The sequence below is a fragment of the Amborella trichopoda genome, chromosome 12 (assembly GCF_054954075.1).
Source record: "Amborella trichopoda isolate Santa Cruz 75 chromosome 12, AtrichopodaSantaCruz75HAP2 v2.0, whole genome shotgun sequence".
Classification (NCBI taxonomy): Eukaryota; Viridiplantae; Streptophyta; class Magnoliopsida; order Amborellales; family Amborellaceae; genus Amborella; species Amborella trichopoda.
In genome coordinates, this window is record NC_142347.1 from 13515441 (window position 1) to 13536809 (window position 21369).

The 21369-nt window shown below is 40.3% G+C and overlaps 1 long non-coding RNA gene across 1 annotated transcript in view; it reads right to left on the bottom strand.

Moving 5' to 3' along the window:
* Window positions 1-20324, bottom strand: part of LOC148779452 (uncharacterized) — a 34887-nt gene extending 14563 nt beyond the window's left edge. Inside the window, exon 1 of the long non-coding RNA XR_016045687.1 lies at window positions 19899-20324. This is a non-coding gene — a long non-coding RNA (uncharacterized LOC148779452). The remainder of the gene's footprint in view (window positions 1-19898) is intronic.
* Between the last annotated feature and the right edge of the window lie 1045 nt (window positions 20325-21369).

Sequence of the window (21369 nt, forward strand, 5' to 3'; positions counted from 1 at the left end):
GGCTTCAACATAAGCTCAATAAGGATATGCAAATTCGATAAGTAAATCCCTTGAAGGTATGATTTGAAATGGTGGATATGTCTCTTAGTCACATAAGGCTAAGTGTGTTCTAACGAACGATCAATATCGATATACAACGAAGCTTATGACTCACACTGGATAACCCACGGTCGATAAGATACAAGAATGGTTCTTGATAAAACTTACTCAGACATGCTCCATGAAATGAAGATATGGTAGAAAAAAAAAAATATGCTCAAGATTTGTGATATGAAGGCCCAAATATGCTTTTGAAACCTTAATCTGTCAGTTAGTCCCTAAATGTTCTAACTTACGACCGATAAAGATATGATAGCGATAGTTCATCAGCTGAGCATATTTCAAGATCAACGAAAAAATTAAAGCCATCTTATTTGGAGACAAGTTCTAGGATACATACACTCCTAAGGCATGATATGCATGTACATGTGATATATGGAGGAACTAGATACGGTTTGATTTCTCGACATCTGTCGTCAGTTATGTATAAATATGATAACTTATGAGCAATGATTCTTTTAACCTATCGGGTAAAAATGTGGGGTTCTAACAGGTGAAGCATAAGCGTAACCTCACCATATGTTGATATATTGAGGTAAATCCTTGAAAATATACATGTCCAGGCCTTATAAGCCTTAAAGCCCAGGAGTGATATAACTTGGGAAATATTTGGACCGGGCTTAACCCATGTCCGTATCTACCGTCAGTTAAGATATGCCTTGACTGAGGCCCTAGAACGTTATGTTTTGGAATTAAGGTGAGATTCTCAAGGACCTATGTTCGAGGTATTATAGCCATCACCCTGAAGTTTCAAATCAATCGGAGATGGCTTAACTCATCATTTGTCTTGCCCAGTGATTAAAGCCTTGAAATCCTTATACCTTATGCAATGCAGTCAGGATGATTCCTGATCACCAAATTTGAGATTTCTCCCTTGATATGAGGAATTTTCCCATGGGATCGGGACCATTAGATTATTGATTCAATGTTCTATCACCCCTAAAAAGTGTGGGATTATTTAATACACGTGGAGGAAGGGGTTGCATCCTCAATTCTCTAAAGGTGCTGATGTATATTCTAATAGGAATGCATTGTCTTTAGGGATCTATCTCCTTCATCGGAAGTCCATTTTCAACAAGATTTGAACCATTGGGTTCATCTTTGAGCTCCTTTAATCTCACAAAATTTCATGATTAAAGAGTGTGCATGGAGACAACAATCAAAGATATACATATATGTGTCCAACAAAGTAGCAGAACTTGAACGAACAGACAATGACAAGAGACAGTGTCCTATTTGTCCTCGTTGGATTTCGTATTAGTAAATTTGAAATTCAAAGTTAAATATGATTATCGATTGTATCCATGATTGTCATCAAAGTTACACTAGGTACAAACAGATCAATTATAAAGTAACATGAAGAGATAAGCATGAATTCAAGTGCAAGATTTGCGTGTAACTAAGTTGAATTCAAAAGGATCGGCTCACGAATTTAAATTCACGGAGGATGAAGATAAGCATAAGACCAATGAGCAGGTTCAAATTTGCGTGAGACCAAGTTCAAATTCGCACAAGACCAATTCAAATTCATGAGGAACAACTCACAAATTCATATTTGTGAAGAGAAGAAAATAAGCATAAAGCTTCATTCATGAATTCAAATACAAAACTATAAGATGAATCAGTGAAGAAGTCAAAGAAAGGAAAGACATTGTAACGAGATCAACAATACAGATTGAAAGATCATATCCCTATGGTTATCAGCTGAAGGTTAAAGATTATCGCTTCATGAAGATTATATAAAACCCACTGATAATTGAGGGAGGGGTACACATTCCTTTTTGGATACTGATCTTATTAAGCATACTCTGAGTGTTATAGCATTTATTAGTGTGAGTGATAGAGAGAGAGAATAATGATTGTAATACGCATAAGAGAGAGAAAGAGAGATTTGTTTTATTCCAAGTACCTACTTGAGGCCCGTTCTCAAAAGAGGGAGCAGACATTGGAGTAACATCCCTGCCTTAGATTATGTATACAAGCTGATGTCCCCTTGATGTTATTTCCCTTTATTTGATATGTATGTATATCTTTCTCCCTGGAAACGAATGTATAATTCTCTAGCTTAGAATACAGGATAGTTGGCCTCATTACTTTTTATTTCGTCAATGTAAATTGTAATAGGGGATTAAAACCTTGGAACTATTCCATTTTCAGTAATATATATGTAAGAAAAAATCCTGTATTCTTGTAATATGAAAATGCTTGGATGAATTTGGTCCCAAATGTGATGTTCTCTCATAAGATTAATTGAAATCTATATTTGTCTTAAATACCTTAAAACACCCTTTTAAGCATCAGACTTTTCAGAGTGACCAACAGCTCCTGCAGCTCAGACTCAACCCTCATAGATAGCCTCTACTCTCTGCTGCGCCAGGCTATTCAAAAGCCATTAACCGAGTCAGAGTCTCCTCATCTAGGACACAACTCACCTAAGCACCTGAATACTGGAGAACCTCTGCAATCATTCTCTCAAAGTCTTGTAAATGACACTGTCTAAAATGCCTAAGACCAATGATCTACATCGTGTGAATTATGTCTGAACGCACATCAAATGAGGAACTCACTATTAAAGGGTCAGGGGTAGAAGTAGCTCCTGATGAATATTTGGTGACTATTGCAACTGCTTGCTCAGTCGCAACAATGGGGAAGTCTGTCTCCATTGACATGTTGAGTTCAGAGAGAGACTCAATATCATATGTCAGGGAAGCGAGCACTTTTACAACATCAGTATCTTAAAAAAGCATGTCATCTTTAGTTTCCGCTGGGTCTGAAGTATCAATGGGTCCCAACTCTGGGCTCTATTGAGGCTGCTCACTTCTCTGCCATCCATGCGCTCAAAATCTACTAGCCCGGATAATGAGTGGGTCAGAGAAAGTGCTAACATGTCATTGCCCTCAAATGGAACAAGTGTGCCCTCATGCTCACTTGGGGCATCAGCCACGACTGGTTAGAAAGGACCACCATACCTTGTTCCATTGGCATTTTCAAAAGGGTTGGTACCCAGGCCTGGCTAAAGCTGTACTGTTTGTTCAACCTTTGCTCAAATTGATTGGGTTTGTATAGGTTTTATGGTGGAGGCATCCTGTTATAGTCATGAGGTTGGAATTGTCGTTGTTGGGGTTGCCCTTGACCCTTGAATGGTACCATTCCCCGCGAGGTGTTTAAAGTATTGACAGGAGTGACACTAGTTGTAAGTCTAGGGAGAATGGGTGTGGCCATAACTGTTGCGTTGACCGCATTTCTTTGCTGGCCAGCACGAGGGTTAAGTCTGCCATTGGTGAAATTCTGGTTTTGACCACCCCTTGAGGTTTGAGTTTGAGTTCCATCATGGTGTTTTAGTAGTGGTGGGATTAGAAGCTTTGATATGAAGGGAAATTCCTTCTTCATGTTTCTAATCCATGTTTGTACAACATCAATCTCAGGCATAGGATTGCTTTTTTATACCGCAAGGTCCCTCCATCTCTGAATGTATTCATTTACATAGTCAAAAGTTCTATAGCTTGAACATCTCTTTCCACTTTATAAAAGTGTTTATAGAACAAATGTTTCGTTTCCTCCTAGAAATGGACAAAGTATGGAGGGACGCGGTGTTCTCCTCTCTTGTTTTTCAAATTGGGGATCGAGAGGAGAATTTTCTTCTTGGTGTGAAGATACTACTATCGGTTGGGTGTTCTCTAATCCTTGGGTCTGTTCAAGACATTTTTCAGGATTTCATCGAAACGCACCATTGGATCTTCAGGACCATCACCATCATGACTGACTACCATCAGACCAGCCCGTTCTTCAAAGTTGATTGATCTCACAGCGGGGGTAATCTTCGTTCTCTTCATGCCTCGATCCAGCAACCTAGGGAATAAAGGCTTAGAGTGCCTTGATTGGATCTGCCACTGCCTTATTGCTCGGGTAATGATCAACTCTTGACGGCCTTGGGACTGCAATTCAGATAGGCATGGCACGAGACGTCCTTGGGACCATGGCTCAATTCTGATTGGCTCATGACAACCTTGGGGCCATATCTCCCTCCGTTTCTCCTAACGGCCTTGAGGCCGCAGTTCAGATGAACTAGGTTCATCTTCTTGCACTTGTATGATGCAGTAGTGAACGATGCCACTTGTTTCAGGTTCCACAACAATTTGCAATGGATAGAACGAGTTTTTTTTTAATAAGTATTCTGATGTTGAGGACTTTATATTCTTTTTCCTTTCCTCTGCTTGATTCGTAGACTCAAATAGATTTTATCTTAGAATTGGAATTGGTCTTGATGTCCCAATCAATTGGCTTGTCTCAAATAGATGAGAGCGAAGTCAATCAATTCGGACAGCGTATGGTGTCCCATGAGTAAGGAGCTCAGAGTCGACCTTGGAAGTTTGGCCTTATTTACAAAAGGGAGGGGCTATTTCATCGCCTTTGGTAGCATCATTTTTCCTCGAGTCTGGCTTCAAGGGCTAGTCTGTGCATATGAAGAAGGAGTGGATAGGAGAGTACTCGAAGGGAATTTCTTCGAGTACCATGTCTTCATGGGTTTTAGGGTAGGTGACAATGTGTACAATTGGCCCTTTCCCTTATACCCAGCAGCAACATCGATCATGCATGTGTGTGCACGGTCCACAGAAGTGTTTGGGGTGGCTTGGGAACCAACCCTTGGTGAAGTGAAAGGTTTGGCAGCTGGAATACGAACCTTTACAGTTTGAGTTACCTTACGGCCATTTACATGCATGTTCATATTTATGTGTATTTTTGAAGACATTTTTCAGCACTTTGGGTCCCTGATATGGAATAAAAGAGAAGCTGGTCAATAAAACCCTAACTTACAATAGAATTTCCAACAGTCTCAGAATCACCCCATAATGGATGAGGATCTTCCTAAGGACCTCAAAAGACCACCTGCCAAGTTTCGTCGCAATCCGACTTGTCTAAGGTAGCGTAGACAAAGAAACAATTTCAGCAAAAGCGGTCTGTAGCACCCTAAAACGGATCTTACAACTAGAACCCTATTAACGGAGCATCAAATGGCCGTGATACCATCGCCATTGGATTCGATACAGTCAAAAACTTAAAGGATCAAATTTCGGCCTAAACAGACGTTCCAAGACAAAGTTATGGGTGAAGCATTGAAAAGGGGTAGGCTGCACGCTATTCTCGTGCAGCCTCCTCGCACCAAACTCCATTAAAGGAGACTAGATTGCATAGTCATGAGAAGCAATTTTGCAGACTCATATCTCACTCGTTTTGAGTCGGGTCACTCTCAAATTTTACGAACGTGTTCGTCTCGTCAAGACGAGCGTTTTGATATGTGGCGCGTCCCGTGACGATGTCCGAGCAAGAAGAAAAACTAGAGAGAAGTTGGCGATTCGTGAAGATAGTTACAGGAAAATCAGTAGTAGGGCGTCCCGCTCAAGCGGCTATATCACAGCGCTCGCGTACTCAATCAACACGAAACCAGTTGCATTGCGTGCGTAAGGTCCAAGGCTATCACTGGTCTAGACCCGGGGTGTGATGAGATGTTAGATTTAGCGTACAAAGGTGTTAAAGTTGCTATAGAATTCCGACCACCATAATTCAAATTCCGGTCGAAAACCCAAAATTGTAAAATCTTTATTCGGGCACGAAATCGAGCTGCGTTTATTGCAATGCGATCGTGACGGCATGCTCAGTGCAATTCAGCAAAGAAACTAAGGAAATACATCAAGACATGAGCACAATATCAATCCAAAGTTTTCAAGTTTCTTATAAATTTCGAGTTGCATGATCGTGGCTTAAAAATATGATCTGTGGCTCAAAGTTAGTAACAAATTGATTGTCATGCCGACCAATGAGAAAGTAATCATCTTTTGACCAAGAGGGCGTCGTAGCAACCCCGAATCGGCTTAGGAAAATCACACGCGTTCCATGGGTGCAGCAGGGACTGTTTTGAAATTCTGTGTATTGTTGGACAGGGGCAAAATCATCATTTTCCCATATTTTTAGAATTTTCTTTAAAACAAAAAAAATGTATTTTTTAACAATTAGGGTCGATTTTGATTAATCCACCCATGTTGGGGTGAAAATCTATATATATCATGCTTTACCTCATTGTAAAGGGCTTCAACTTCATGAATAAAAATCAAGAGTTTTAGTCTTGAAATTGTGGAGACATACAGGAAAGAGAAGAAAAGTTTGGTACCCCTAGTAAGGATATTTTTCTCTCTCCTCCTTTCTTCTCCTCTTCTTTTTCTCTCTTCTCTTTTCACTCTTTCGCTCTCTTCTTTTCTCTCTTTCCCTTTCTTCTCTTCTGTCTATTTCTTTCTTCCTTCTTCCTCTCTCATCTTCTTCTTCTCTCTATCTCTCTCTTCTCTACCTCAAACATGCACGGCAGTAAGCATTGTCATACATGTCTTTCTCTCCTTTTTCTCTCCTCTTCGTCTTCTCTCTATCTCTCTTCTATACCTCAAACTTGCACGACAGTAAGCATTGTCGTGCATCTCTCTCTCTTTCTCTCTCATCTTCTATATTTCTCTCTCTTCCTCCTTTTGTCTCTCTTCTCTCAACATGCACGACAATAGGCACCGTCGTGCATGTCTCTCTTTCCCTTCTTTCCTCTTTTCTATCTGTTCTCTTTCCTCTCTCATTCCTCCTCTTTCCTAATTTTTTCTCCATCTTTCTTAGTCTTCTCTTTCTTTCTTGCTCTCTTTCCTAATCTCTCTCTGCGCTTTCCCCTCTTTCCTCTCTTTCCCTCTCATCGGTCTTTCTTTTTCTCTCTCTCTTCCTTCTTCCTTTCTCTCTCCCATCTCTTTCTTCCCAGTCACGGACGATGGAACTCATCGCCGTCCATGTTCCGTCTCTCTCTCTCACCCCTGTCATGGACGACAGAACTCATCGCCATCCATGTTCCCACTTTCTTTCTCTCCCTTGTCATGGACGGCAGAACCCATCACCGTCCATATTCTCTCTTGCTTTCTCTCTCGTGTCATGGACAGTGGAGACCGTTGCCATCCATGTTTCTCCTCTCCTTACCCCTTCTCTCTTCTCTGTCATGGACGGTGGAACCCCATCGCTGTCCATGCTTATTTCTCCTTTCTCTCTCTTCTACCATGGATGACGGAACCCCATTGCCGTCCATGTTTCTTTCCCTTTTCTCCCTCCTCTATCATGGATGGCAGAGCCCCATCGTTGTCCATGCTTCTTTCACCTTTCTCTCTCTTCTGCCATGGATGGTGGAACCCCATTGCAGTCCATGTTTCTTTCCCTTTTCTCCCTCCTCTGTCATGGGTGGTGGAACCCCATTGTTGTCAATGCTTCCTTCTTCTTTCTCTCTCTTCTATCATGGACGGTGGAACCCCATCACCGTCCATGCTTCTTTCTCCTTTCTCTCTCCTCTATCATGGATTGTAGTCGGGACGCCTTGCTAAGTGGGCATTATTGAAATCACATATGTGCCACAAAAGGCCGTCAAGGGTCAAGTTTTGGCTGATTTCCTCATAACACATCCAGTACTGGTAGAATCTCCTTTATCAAGCGACCTCCCTGACAAAGAAGTATTCTGCATTGAACTTGCTCACGCGTGGGAGATGTACTTTGACAGAGCCTTCCCATCTGATCGAGGAGGCACCGGAGTGGTATTCATGACTCAAAAAGGAGGGGTACTTCCTCTATCCTTCTCTCTCACCGAAGCTAGTTCCCACAACGAACTGGAGTATCAGGCCCTTATAATTGGGTTGGAGATAACCTTGGATCTAGACTTGGAGCAACTCAATATCTTCGGTGACTCCGAGTTGGTCATTCGACAGCTTAAGGGGATTTATGACGTGAGAAAGGATACTCTCAAGCCTTACCACAATACTGCAAAATCGTATATGGCTCAATTTGATGATATATCCTTAAGTCACATTCCCAAGAGGTTAAACTCGCAGGCTGATGCACTCGCAAAGCTCGGAGCTACCATTCAAATATTGGTGCTCACCCTAAAACCGGAGTCCATTACCATATCATGTATGGCATCTCCAACATCCTCTTCCTAAGAGTTGGGAGGTCCAAACTCGAGCCATAATTTCGATGGAGAGAGTGAAAGATGGGCGCACCAACCTCATCCACAAGTAAACTTCCATCATCAATCTCGAGAAGATGGAGACGAGTGGTGTGACTCACAAAGCTCACACTCAAGGGCCATCGTAGCTCAAAGTCGAGCATGAAATGCCGAAGGCGCCGATGCCTAAAGAGGCTAACTCCGATGTAAGTACTGGTCCCAACTTCCCTAGCCTTGGGAAGATATTTGCTATTAAGCACCTTGCTTATGGACTTTATCGAAAAGGCAGACCCCACTGGGGTCAACAAAAAACAATTCAACAACATCTCCCCTATAAAGCAGAGATAAGATGACGTAAAAGGTGCCCAGATAGTCCAAGCCACCTTGGAGGATTCAGAGGTCGCGAGACTGACAGGTTGAACCCGCCTAGACTATGCCTTAAAAGAGCCCCATCTTAAGAATGGAAAGTTTGGGAAAACAACATAATATTGAATGAAAGAAATGAAAATGAAAGGGGCTAGGCTTACCATGATCATCACCGTGGGGTCGAGATATTATTGCCTTGAGTCTGGATAGCAAAAGCACCTACTTATCCCTAAGCTATGCTCCCTCTCACTCTCTAAAGATGCTCTACCACCTTCCTCTTTAGAAAATGAAAAATGAGGAAGAGATGGTGAAAATGAGGGGCCCCTCCTTTTATACATGGGTAAAAGGTGAAAATGGAGTATTTATCCCATAGCTCCTTATAAAACCCATATTCCCAACAAGTCCTTAATGAAAAATGGGGCATTTTGAAGGAGGGCGAAGTGGATGAATGAACACTCCTTCCCTTTGACAAAGCTTTCTTGCACAAAAATGCCAGAGGCAATATCATCCAAATAGATTTTAAACACCCAAGCAATGTCAGACCGAGCCAATTGCGAAGCAATGGGCTGACCAACTAAAATTTGAGTGCCCTGAGCAAAAAACGGTCCTTAGACCAAGGGAACCTTGCCAAAAAAGGGGGGCACGGATCCCCATTTCTCTCTTTCTCTCTCACACTAGTTCGTCGATCACTCCTCTCTTCCTCTCTCTCTTTCTCTCTCACCAACAGCCTATCGTCGGTATCTCTCTCACCCTCTTTCTCTCTCTCACCAACAGCCTAATCGTCAGTCTCTCTCTCCCTCTCACTGTCTCAACAATGGCCTAACCACCAATCTTTCTCTCCTTTTCTCTCTCCTCTCTTCCCTCAGACATGCAACTAGGTCGCCAGTATCCCCCTCTCTTCTCTCCTCTCTCCTCTCTCCTCTCTTCTCTCGCCCCTTATTCTCTATCTCTCTTTCTCTCCTCTTTACATCCATCACTAGCTGTTGGTCTCCCACCTTCCCCCTCTATTCTCTCATCTCTCACCAATATCATCTCTCACCTCTACTTACGTCCCATCCCTCGCCCTCTCATTCATCTCTCCTTCACACTGATATCCTAAGTGCTAGTGCCTCACCCTCTCATTCATCTCCCCTTCACATCGACAACTTCGATGCTGGTGCCTTGCCCTCTCATTCTCTCTTATCTGTCACATCGGTAGCCCATGCACTGGTGCCTCCACCACATACCTCACCCTTCTCTCAACTCCATGAGTACTCACTCTCCATCAACCGCCTCATCTCTCACAACTCTTGAGAGTCTCCACTCCCTCGAATGAAACTACTCATGACTCTCTTGAGTCCCTCCCTCTCAATCAAACCAAATCAACTACCACCTCAAATCTACTCTTCCATCCATCTCACCAATAAAGGAACCTCCTTATTACTCATCATCCATTTCTCCCTGTATTATTGAAAAAACGAAATAGAGGTGAATGTGTCCATGAAGCCACTGGTAAAAGTGCTCAAAAGAAATCAGCTGTGATGACAAATCCGATAAGGGACATCACAAGTGAAAGCAGTTAAAGGAAGACATGACCACAAAGTAGTGGTTAAAAGAGTCGAATTAAAGGGAGGTTGTGAAGATAGCTCAGCGGCACCACTTCCCCCAAGTTCCAATGAAAATCCGAAAGGGCACCTGAACCAATAAACAAGTTGATGCAGCTCGTCATGATAAACGGCTCCAACCAGCTCAAGATGCAAAACCTCAATAGCATGGGTAGTAATGCCCCTCAAAAGGCACCAAACTTCTGAGCCTAAAATAGCACAAGAAAAGCTCCAGCAGTTTAGGTCATCCCCCAAAGGGCTCTTGAACCTTAGAAAAATCAACAAGATGGTAGACCGGACTGACAACCTTCTGAAATGTTTCACCCCAAGGTGTCAGTTGAGCAAGACCACTCCAGCAGAAAAGGTCACATGCCCCTAAAAAGTCTACCGACTGTCAAACTAGATCAACATCCCGACAGGATGGGAAATATGCCTCAATAAGGACTCCACTGTCGTACATGCCCCGACCTCGGGTCACATGCCTCAAATGAGGCCCCCGACTGTCAACGTGGGCTCCGACATATTAGGTCACTTGCCCCAAAGAGGCCCCCATATGTTCTTTCAATTTGAAGTCTAGTGAAGCAGCTCATGTGCCGATTAAGGGCTCCGACTGTAGGCAAAATCAACGGCCGCTGGATCAAGTCACATGCTCCATGAGGCCCTGACTACCAGACCAAATTGAAGCTTGATGAAAGGAGTCACAATCCCCATGGGGCCCTGACCACCAGACTTAATCAACGCTGACGGATTGGGTTACAAGCCCCTAAGAAGGCCCCTGAATGCTAGACAAATCTGGATTCTTACACGATCAGAAACACGTCCCTTAAAAGGGCCACCATCTGTTGGAACAAAAAATACCCACTAGTTATCCCATTTTTTATAGGCAAGGTGTGATTTATCCTCTTCAAAAGGTCATGTTGATGTTGGTAATTAGGAAACAAAATTGGGAGAAAAACAATGCCCTCGTGAGAATTCAAAAGATAAACTTGTGCGATTTTGTTCTGAATGTCACATTTCTCCCTTCTCTCGAAGAGCGACATTTGGCAAGTTGTAGTTGTGTATTTTTTATGCACTTCTTTTTCCATGTGCATAAAATAGGGGGCAATTGTGACCAAAGCCCATGGGTACCAAATATGCCTAGGGACTACAAAAGCCTACGTGGAATAAGCCTAATTTTGAAGAGCCATTGTAATGGTGTCATCTCGACCCTAAAAGGTGTGGTAGAGTGGCCTTTGACATCCTAAGGTCCTTATCCAAGTTTCGCCCTGAGCAGGAGAAGACATAAAGAGACATGAAGATGAGACATAAAGAAGATCCGATTTGGAGTAATGCGCTTTAATGTGTGCAAGCTACATCATAGACAAAACTCCCTGAAGATGAGCTCAGATAGTCTCCAAACCACCGCTGACGGCTTCAAAAGGACTGAAAACAGTTAATTATCAAGTTTCGGGCCAAACAGACCTTTCTAGGTCCTACGTTCCTAAAACGGATTGGTTGTTTAGTATTATGGTGCGGGCAAGCAAAATCAGTTGCCTAAAATAGCAAAACACTGATGCATCTTCCAAAAAATGGGACAGTCAGGAAATGCTCATATCTTATCGACCACAAGGCGGATCAAGCTCAAAATTTGATATGTTGTTCTCTTTAATGACAAAACTTGTGACCTACATCATGCACGAAGCCGACAACCGAACGAAGAGAAATCCTAGAGAGAAGGCCACACAGAAAAGCATTATGCAAAAAATTTGTGTGCATAACATCTGTGTTCATGACATTCTCTCATTCCAACGATCATAGCTCGAAGCCCTAAGGCCAGATGGCCCAAAAAAATAGGCATTTTGATTGTGACTCGAAAATTTCAATTTGAGGTAAAATACCCCATGAATGAGGTCCAAGAAGGCAGCTAACTAAGGCTCGCAAAAGGGCACAATTTTTGGGTCGCCGGAAAAGACTTTCCAAAATCACAAAATTGTCATTTGGATGCCAAATGGCATGATTCTTGATAAAAATGATTGTGCTGACTTCCCCTTCGAGAGACTAACAAAAATGAAGACAATAATAGTGACATTTTGGAAAAGATCGAGCAACCAAGAAAACTCAAGTTTGTATGTGGGTCAAAAAATTGAACGTTTTCAAGAACATGATCAAAACTCCGCAACATCGTGCAAATCTTACATCAAAATGATCTTCTATACACGATCTATGATTTCATAACAATAGATTGCCCAACTGTCGTAGGAAAACACAAAAAGAAAGCCCCAAGCCATGTGGATTGGAAGAGGCCCTTTTTGGGGACCTAGATGTCATTTATATATTTTTTAGGCCTACTTTTGGTCGTTTTTCTACAATTTCGGGGTTAATTTTTATTAATTTGTTCTATTTTTCATCAATCTGCATATGTTTTGAGTGTACACCCAAGTTTCAAGAGGTCATTCTATATAAATCCCATGCTTTGTAATGTTTTATGAGCTTGAAAAGATTGGAAATGGTTGAATGAAATAGTACTTAACTAGGAGAGAGTGTGTAGTTTTCTTTGAGATTTCTTGCAAATCTAATACCCATGAATGAGGAGAGAGAATCCATTGTGTTTGAGGTAAAATACCCCTCTCCCACCATACTCCCTAGTTGGACTAGACCATCACCCTAAACTACATCCTACACCCTTCCATACATATTAGACTATCCATAACCCACACCCTTCCTTACATCATATCTAGCCATACATCACACCTCCCCATACCCTTCTCCTTTCCACTCACACTTCCTTGTTCCTACGCCACTTAGCGACCGGTCCCTAGCCGTTGGTCTCCTCCTTAGCCATTGGCCTCTTCCCTTATCTCCTTCACCCACACCACTTTCAAAGGAGATTGGCACATTGGTTAAGAGACAAGGTTAGACTCGGTGATCAACTTGGCCAGGTCTCCGGGGTACTTAAGCCTCGTGCCTAGTACCTTTTGTGTCTCTGGTATTGCCACCTAGGGGAGGTGATGCCAGACAGCTGCCAGATTTGTTCAGTGGTTCCCAACCCTCAACCTAGTCTAGCCTACCCAACCTTGACCCACCTTGTCTAGCCTAACCATCCTTGATCCACCTACTCTATCCTACCCAACCTTAACTCACCTAACCTAAACTTACCCCTAACCTAATCAAGCCTCACGTACAAGTAAAACTTTTTCAAGCCTAGAGACAAATCCAAGGGTTCATGCAACCCAAACCATAGGAGTGTGCATAGTCGAGCCAAAGGTCGTGAAGAGATCGATTCCAAACTGATCCGAACAAAGGCCGGGGTACTTTTCGCGAGCACTTCAAGGCACCATAATGTAAGAGGCCAACCTCGCCTGGGTGCATCCGTCCCCATCCCCATGTGGTAAGCCATACCTTACATCTTTCTTTTGTTAGTTCGAACCGCTCCGCCGCACAACCAACCCTTATCCTAGTGGGCCCTGGGGTCACCCTCGTGCGCACACATGCATGATTCCTTGGGGGACGTGGTACACACTTTCTCTCTTTTTTCCAAAACGAAAAGAAAGGATCTAGGGTTTTAAAAAAGGGATTTTTCATCAACGAGCGAAAATCCAAAGTCGACCATTCTCATTAATTTAGTTTACTTTCTCTGAAAATTTTTATTATTAATTACATTAGTAAAATTTAGAAATATTTTACGGGTATATACGCAAATCATGAAGTTGGTGCTCCAAGTGGAATCCGAAAAGAATCAGATCTGTATAGATCAGTGATGTTCCTGAGCCTATAATTTGAGCGACCCCACTTTCTCTACTTTTTCATAAAATTAACTTGTTTTACAAATATTTGAGTTTATTTCTCTCTAAGATTGGCGCAAATCCGAGTGTAACAACTTTATTATCATAAGTGTACAAGTGTTACCATTAGATTGGGCAACACATGGACCTTTGAGGAAGGATTTTGTTAAACTATATTAAGAATATTATAGCGATGAGGTTAATATGGAGTTTTTATAAGAATTAATCTTTGAATGGTTTGATAATACAGTTTACTTGTGTTTATTAGAATACTTTGAGTATCTATATGTTTTGTTACAAAAATGATTAATAGAGTTTTTACCTAAACTCATTTTTATTAGGTTTAGCCGGAGAAACTTAACGAGTATGAATGAGAGGAATAATAAGCCCATCTAGGCTAGGACCTTGACCTTGAACTTGAAAATTCTTCATTCAACCAAAATTTATTAAAAGAACCCAAGGGACACCATATGCGAATGATCTGTGAAATGAGCAAAAGGGATTTTGGTCTCTTAGTTTTTGAAACCAATCTTTTATATCTTCCACTGCTTTACAAGAATTGTGCCAAGGATATTTTGAAATATGGCTAAAAAAATGACTTATTTGATTAGTGCCATTAGTGATTAGATTAAAGTTCATTGAGAACATTATTGGGTACTCTAATACTTGACTCTTGATTTTCCAATGTGTATATATGAGACCATGGTGAATAAAATCATCAAACATTTAGATAAACTCATGAGTTGCATGTAAATGGTTATTGGCATACTATTATGAAAACATTTGGCATTTATGCATGGGCAATCTCGTAGTGGTAGCACCCCACATCTTAGTCATTACGTTGTGGTTTTCATTCCCACCACTAACACCACCCTACTAATACCTTCAAAAAGCTACTCCTAATCTATTTGAAAAAACGGATAGGGGCTTGTCTTCCATACTGAATAATCCAAAAAAAAAAAAAACCACCGAGTAACCTCACATGGTTTCCTTGAGATCACAAAGACCACTTAATGGGCTGATTATGAGCATCTTGAGAATACTAATATGGGATGTGAGACTAATTCAAAACTACACTAATATGTGCGAGACATCGTGTATGAGAGAACAATGAATTCCAATGTGAGGGAAATGGATACAAAATTAGGGCTCCCTGGATTTATGAATGCATCACCATCGGGATGGAATTCTTGACAGACCAAATGTCTGCATGAGTAGCACCAGTGGTTTGAAACACGACTCGGTCAAAGTAGTTGGACCTTCGCCGAGGCGAGGTTTTTGGACGAGTTTGAGTAACTCGCCAGAGTTCTGTCCTATTTAAAAAAAGAAAAAGAAAAATGGTAGAAAAGCTATATAAAATAATCTTGCCTGCATTTAACATTAATGGTTGAGTGGCGTAATCGATAGACTATCACTTTTTTGTGTCGAAAAAATTGAGGATTGCAGGGATTGGAACCCTTAAAGTAAGATCCAACATGCATGAGCAGTATCGAAAAGGCGCTTGTGCAGCTTTTGACACAAAATAGACATATAATATATATATATATATATATATATATATATATATATATATATATATATATATATATATATATATATATATATATATATATATATATATATATATATATATATAAACTAGTTACTCTCCCAATTCCGCATTAGCCAAGTTTTGGAACAATGAGTAGCACAAAACCAAATTTTCCCAAAAGAGAACTTACGAGAATGGGAGACGAGACGACTTAGTACGAGAATTGTTGAAAACTATTTCCAGAACTTGAAATCCATTCTTTTCTCATGTCCATGCATCTTGAAGTCGAGATGATCAATTTGAGGATATTTGGGCATCCAAACGACCTTTTCTAGTGAAATTTGTGAGGTAGGCTCTAATTTGATTGTTTATGGCCTTGGCTCCATAAAAACTTTCCCCTTCTTTGTCTGAAGATCTCTAAGCATTTAAGTGAATGAGCAATTTTTAAGGTGAGCAGCCCTACTTCAAGCAAGGTCAACCAGACTTCCGAGACACAAAAAATCACTAAAATTGAAGACCCTACTCCATCCAAAAGCTTAGAAAACTCACAAACCACATGAAGCAAGGAAGCTTATTCTGCTCCAGTCCCTAATCCCAAGCCTTATAAACTCGAAAACAAACAAATGCATCATCCCTACTGCAGGAAGTACACATGTCGGGGTTCGGGCGCCACCCAAACTGCACCAAAATGACGGCGTCTCAAAGTAGACGGTGAAACCAACGACCAAAAGATGGGTATAAAAGATAGAGATCGAGGGGAGAGGTAGGGAAGAGGAACCAGAGGAGGGGCAAACGAAGAACCAAGACAACAGGTGGAGAAAAAGATCGTTGAAAACTCGTCTAAGAAACTGAATAGGCCAGAAATGGAGATCTAACATACCAGAAGAAAAACAATTCCTCCACGGCCAATTCGGTCCTAAGCGTTAACCACAAAAAGCAAAATCCTCCATGACAGGGGAAAAGGTGGCCATCAAGAAGCTATCCTGTCTTGGGCGTTAACCACAAAAGACCTAAACAGAGGGCAACAGGTCTCAGATCCCCAAAAAAGGAAAAACTCCATCTTTGGCATTAGTCTACCTAGAAGAGGTGAAAGTCGAGGAAAAGAGAAAGAGTACTGGAGAGAAGGTGGAAAACCGAACCTCTGGGAAGAGAGAGAGAGAGGAAGAGAGAGAGAGAGAGAGAGGGGAAAACAAGAGAAAGAGAGAAACAAAAGCAAAATCCGACTTGCCGAAGTCTAGATCTGGCCCACAAGAGGCTAGATTTGGCTCAAATGTGGCAAGATCAGGAGAGACCACAGCCGCAACAGGGCGGATGCTTCTTCTCACAAGGTAGTGGTGGTGGCAGCTACAGCAGGGCGGTGGTAGAGGCTGCTATTGTGTCTCCATTGGCTCATTTGGTGCATGAAATATCATCAAACCAAAAGGTAATTGTCCTTTCCATAGCCTTGTTTGAGTTGATTGTATTCCATGCTCTTGTTCAGTTAATGTACTATGATTCCTAGTACAATGTTTCTTCTCTTGTTTAGCTTCCATTTCGATGAGTATTTCTTGATGACATTTTCTGAGATGTTTGACTATATATCAGCAAGATTTTTAGCCATTAGACATCTTTAAACACCCTTTCTACAAGATACTATGCTAAATTTTTATTCCCCACAAGTTTGATCTAATTTCCACGCACTAGTTCATAGCTTCATCTAATTCCCACACACTAGTTCGTCATGGGTCATCATGCCTCCTTTTTCTTGCGTTTGAATCCAAATTGCATGTCAATCTTAAGGTTTTGCGTTTCATTTATGTTTTGGGATCTCCCTTATTAGCTTTCCTAAAAACTAGATGTATATGAACCATACCTGTAGCTCTACTAAAAGGCACTTCATCATGGTTTGCAGTTAAGTCGCATGGCGGTAAGCCAGAATTGAGCTCGTTTTGACTTCCTATGCTTAAGGGATCATTTTGCACGCATATGATTCTATGCATGTAATTTAGAGATTTATATTGGCTTGGAATTTGATTTACTTGTTTGTACCCGTCATATGACGTATGCATGTTGTTGAAATTTTAGTGAAGGTCACGTAATTCATGTTACAATCAATCTCTAATTGAGTTTCAGTGAGTAGAACTCATCTCAAGTAAGGGGCATTTGTGGCTGTAGTTTCATGATTAAATTTTTGTAGTCGTGTTGTCTTGATTAAAGTTCTATATACTAGAGTGCAAGGCCTCTAAACACCAACAATGTGAAAATCATAAAAAAATATTTTGAGAAAGGCGGTTCTTGAATGGATTTATCTATCATAGTTGTTGCATAAAAAACAGTGTAGTTATGTTAGAGTTATGCTTCATCTAACTAGTTCACTAGTCCAATGTCTAGCTCATTGAATAAAAGTTGTGATTCCTAACTAATAAAAGGAAATGTGGATGTGTTTGGAATTATACTTTTTCATCTTTTCCAAGGACTTGTGGAATTCACTTCTCCTTGAATTGATATGTCCCTAGAAAAAGGGTGTCTTCTGCTTGGGTAGCACCTGATACGAAATATGAAATATGCATGTCCACTGTTTGGATTGCCTAAAAGATGTGAATCCATAAAAATTCAGTTGCAGTTTTTGTATTTTTACCGTACATTTAATTCTATAATAATTAGCTTCTGACATTCATTCTAAATTTTAATATTTCAAGTGGTATAGTTGCTTTTTTTACGGAGTATTTTGGGTGGTATATTCATCTCTAGAGGTTTAATAAAATCCCCATGGAGTCCTATGGCTGCATCCAATACTCGGTTGAAGTGTCTACTGAACTACCTTCATAACTAATCTAGAGATTCTTCAAGTTATGGCTCAGAGTATATAGGAACATCACTAGTTGTTCATCTAGCGATGCTCACATCGTGTCATTTATCTTTCCCATTTCCTTGAGGAGATCTTGTACGGTGAAGAATGCTACCCTACTCATATAAATTTGGTCTCGACAATGCATCTCTCTTTTTTCAACGACTACAAGCAGCAATAGCTGCACTGACCTCACATAGAGTTGGGATATAAACAGCATACCAATCTATCATCTTCCTCTTCCTCTCAAATTCATTAATTTCCTTCATTTTGTAGGGCACATATGATATTTATTCTCTAATTTCTATAAAAATAAGGATATTCATCTTTAAACTTTAAACTAGAATAACACATATTCTATCAACACATACCTTTAAGATTTAGTGTTCATCACATAAAGAGCTTTTGATATTCCATGAAAATATGAACATATACAACATAGAGAAACTAGAAGGGATTTAGAATTGAAATTATTGGTGCCAAGTTACTCAACAAACTAAAACAAACTATTACAATGATTACTACCAAATCACGTATTGTGTGGCAGAAATGCCAATGCCACAATAACCATCAGCTATAAAAAAAATACAGAGCTGTTAAAATGTAAAATAACTTGAATAGAAAGACACATTTTATGGGGAAATGCACTTACACAACAATTCATAAATTGAATACAATTACTCAATTTTTAGATTGTTAGCATCACAAAAATATGTAAACAAATATAATCATTTTAAACTTCAAACTAAAATAAGAACCAAGAGAATCATCTGATAATGTTTCTGAACATACTTTCAAGCAACCTAATATTGGGATTCCTTTAAGAGCATGGCATAAAAGAAAATTCATAGGAAACTCCAAAATATTTCTGGAATACAAGTAACTTTAAAATGGGCGTTTTATAATAGTTATAGTTCAAAAAAAACTCAAGAAATAGGAAAATAACCAAGGAACCATGCGAGAAGAATTAGAGGTACATGCTCATTACAAAGTAATTGTGCAATGGGATATTCTCTTAATATATTAGAAAAAAGAAAATTCCAAACTGAAAAGGAGCATAACCATGAATAGAAATTTCCTTGATACGATCAAATGATAGGAAATTCATGAAAATGAAAAAAAACCATCCATTAATATTTCTTAAACAAAGATAAACTAAAGGAATTTTGATTCAATATTGTTGGCATCACAATAATTAGGGATTTTCATAATATTAATGGCATCACAAAATTGAGAACATAACACTGAGCTATATAGCACAAGATTCTGAATAAAGCAATAGATGGAACTCGAATGGATGTCAAAAATTGAAAAAATATCTACATATGTATATCCAAATGTGCATAATATACAGAAGAATGGATCTATCGATATAGTAAATCAATCCATCTCCATTATTTTTTAAAAAATAATTGTACAGAGAGAGAGAGAGGGAGGAAGAGAGAGGGTTTTTTAAAAAACATAGAGAAAAAGAGAGTTTGTTGGAGAGAACAGCGAGAGAGTATGAAATCAGAAGGAAAGAACATTTTGGGGTTTCCTCTGCTCATACAGAGGACAGGGAGATGGCCAAAGATGAGCAAAATGGGAGAGAGAGAGAGATGATTGTTGCTAGAGAGAAAGGGACTACCTTGCAGTGAACTTGGCTAGATGGGCAAACACGAGAGAGAGAGAGAGGGAGAGAGAGAGAGAGGAGAGAGATGGTTGTTGCTAGAGAGAAAGGGACTACCTTGCAATGAACTTGGCTAGATGCGCAAACATGAGAGAGAGAGAGAGGCTACAGCTAGATGGAGAAAGAGATTGTCTTGCAGTAAGCTTGGTCATATGATGTGGAGGACTGGTGTGTGTGTGTGAGAGACATAGAGAGAGAACCACCATGAAGGGGTTTCAGTAAGGAGAGAGCCTATAGGGTTTCATCAGCAGGGATTGACCTACCCACATTTGTAGGATTGACTTATTCCACCATTTTGGGGGTTATCCACATTTTTTAAGGCAAAACATGGATTGACTTATCCTCGTGACTAGGTTATCCACACTTTTCAAGGCAAAATATGGATTGACTTATCCTTGTGTCTATCTTATCCCTGGGAAGTTGTGCTACCCAAACAATAGAGTAGGGCCAATCCAGGTACTGAAACGAGCCCTAAGAGAGAACAAATACATCTTGTCTGGGTACATTGGACAATCTGGGCCGTGGGTATGAAATACCAAGAAGAGAATCACGTGGATCCTAGTGCCCATGGGACCTACGTAATGTTAAGATCACGATGGATGATTGGCTCATTGGCCATGGGTCCTATGTGAATATCATTCCTATTCCTATCTTAATTGGAAATTGGACTATTTTAGTAGGATTTTTTATTTCTTTTAAATATTTTCAAGGATACACAAGGATCAGCCCATGATTTAAAATTGGTGACAAGAATTCTTTTTGCAAAAGATTTCTCTTCAAGAAAGAATTTATTGTGTAAAGTTTTTTAAATCTTTGTGGTATTAGGTAACAATGGTTTGAATTTATGAGTTATATGTGAGAACTTTGGGGTGGCTCAAGTAGGAGATAACACGAGAAAAAGTAGACTTAGGTATTCTGGACATGTGCAGCATTGACATTGGACAACACTATTTATGAGGGACAACTTGGTTCATGTGGAAGGCTCTAAAAAGGCCAAGAGAAAGCCCAAATGGATGGAAGTAATGAGATATGGATGGAAGTAGTGAGATAAGATACGGTGACTTATAGTCTGACTATGAGTATGATCCTTGATAGAACAAAATGGCAGATTTCAATTTTTGTAGTCAACCCCATATAGTTCGGATAAGCCTCAGATGATGATGATGGATCTTTGTGGACTAAAGTTAGGAAGAGTGTGTCATAAGACTAATTAGGGTAATGATGTACTAAGCATTCTTTTATTATGATTATCTAGAGAATGAGTGGTAGAAATTAAATGCCTCTCCTACCACTTCTATCTCATAGTAGGCAAAGACAACTCCATCTCATTCCTAAGTCTTAGGCAAAGTAAACAGCTTCTAACCCACTCTTCTAGAATATAACACATGGTGTTTTAGCGTGAATGAGTTAAACGGCTAGGAAGTTGAAGACGAAGACCTCCTAATTTTTCTTGAAATAGTCATAGTGGAGACTGAGTTCTCTAAGAATGCTCGCACTTGGATACACAAGGACTCTTCATGACCATGTG